Genomic DNA, 2,364 nt, shown 5'->3' on the forward strand with positions numbered 1-2,364 from the left:
TTGGGCAGATCAGGTACAAGCTAGCACCAGATCAAATTGTTGAACATGCCGCAAGTAAACCCCAAACAGTTGAACAATCATAATTTTTTTAAGTTGCAATTTTTACGGACAACGGAATGCACGGTTCAGCTTGGTATGAATGTTTGTGTGTAGATTAAACGTCTGGGAAGAAGACAGACTATTTTAGGAATGGTTAAATTTGTTTTTTTTTATTCATCTAATATTAGTAGTTATGTTAGGTTAGGATTTTGTATTAATTGATTATATTAATCCACCATAGGTGGAATACGACAAACTTGGTATAACTTTGATACTTTAGAGTTAAATCATACACCTACGTACAAACAGCACGGGGTCCGCGATCTACCGTAGGAAGATTGCCTACCTGATAATATACTGCTGCGAATCATAATTTTTATTCCGGGAAATGGAAAAGTTAAGATACATTTTGAACACCATACACCGAATATTAAATAAAGAATTGTACAAAGTTCGAGTCATAAAGAGTTGGTACATTTAACGGGCAACGAAGTGCATATATTATAATATAAAGTCATAAAGATATAGTAGCTGGTACATTTCAAAATTTGTAAAAGTGATCTCTGCAATAAAGTAATCAGTGCCTAGATAAAAATATATTAGATCTATTTTATATTTTCGTAAGATCATTTTTAAAGACTACTATCCCTAATATAAATAATTTATAGAATTTTAATAAATGCATTAATTTAATGAAAAAGAGGGGTCATGTTTGGTGAATCACTCTGTATATGAAACATATATATTATACACCTACTGTAGTTATAGTACTTTAGTGGTTATGGGCTGCAATTAAATATGATAAGTATGTTAACTAAATTATGAACTCGAGAAATAATTATTGGTTTATTTTTATTTAAAACCATTGTTTCATAGCTAAGCAGCTATAATGCGATTAAACAAAAATAATATTAAATATTGATTTTTAATTTTAACCACATTTATTATTGATACACACATAAACTCGATTATAATATAATTTTAAGCTAAAAGTATTATTTTTTTAATTAACTTGAAAAACTAGGCAAGTTGCTTTAATAGTCACTTACACTAATCAAGATAAAAAGTTAATTAGAAAATAATCTAACTAGGTAATAAACATACCTAGTTATACTTAATAGTCAAAAAATAAGTTATTAATCACCTACCCATAGATACCTATTTAATACCAGCTATTGAAATACAGATGATGAAATGAAATCATTAACAGTAAAACCTCCCCTTCTCTGAATACCGGACACCTCCGAATAGTGGACAAAATTTCAGTGACCAAGAGTAACCAGTATTTAGAGGTTTTATTGTAGGTAATATATTTTTTAATGATTAGTTCTTGATAGCGTATTAGAATAATGTAAAACAAAATAATGGACGGCGAAAATGAGTAAAAAATCGATCGCTAATTTAGACACTAAACCTACTATTATAGATAATAGGTAAGCGTGATGTTATTAAAACAATAATGCCACTACAGTGATTCGTCACGTCAACACGATAAACCGGCATTCAGAGACGACGAACAGTTATAGTACATAAGTATAATAGGCATGTCTTTTAAATCGGAATTAAAAAACCGAATAATATCGGTTCGGGATTGCGGGACTCCGTAATATACAGTGGCTTAGATACGATTTTCGGATCTACTAGGACGGATTTTTACTGTGTATATAGGTATTTTTATTAAATTTCATTTACTTGTAACTTTTATAAATACCTTTTACTTAGATAGTAAAAAATAAAAAATATAGATTTTTTATCTTGGATTCAGATAGGAGCAATCATTGGTTAATACCTTATTGGTATTGGTTTCATAATAAATTTATGTTTTAAAAATTTTTTTTTTTATTCTAAAGACACATTTTCTTTTAAAAGAAATATCGTCGTACATTTTGAGCAAGGTTTCTGGTGGAAAATTGGATTTTAAAATAAAATTAAGGGAAAACCAAACAAACAAAATATGTACCTTCGCAAAACTAATTTGGTTTTTTTACTATTGTAATTTATTCAATAACGAATAATCGTAAACATTTAAAATTTTTAACAAATGTTTGGAAATGCATATTAAAGATATTATGGAATTTTAAAAACCGGTTTGTTATTTTGTGCAATTTGTATTGCCACCAGAAATTGCCTGCTAATACTGCAGCTGTAAATTCCAATGTTTATTGGTAGGTATAAAATATCTGCAGACATCGTTGTGCGCTAATTTTGAAAACGGGACGGAAATCGAGGTGAACGAATTATTGATGCACGGCGGATTATGTTCCGGATTATGAGAACCAGAGAGATAAAACTATAATCGGTCCGAAGGGCGTACCACTGATAGAA

Source organism: Acyrthosiphon pisum, chromosome A1 (assembly GCF_005508785.2).
Source record: "Acyrthosiphon pisum isolate AL4f chromosome A1, pea_aphid_22Mar2018_4r6ur, whole genome shotgun sequence".
NCBI classification, from domain to species: Eukaryota; Metazoa; Arthropoda; class Insecta; order Hemiptera; family Aphididae; genus Acyrthosiphon; species Acyrthosiphon pisum.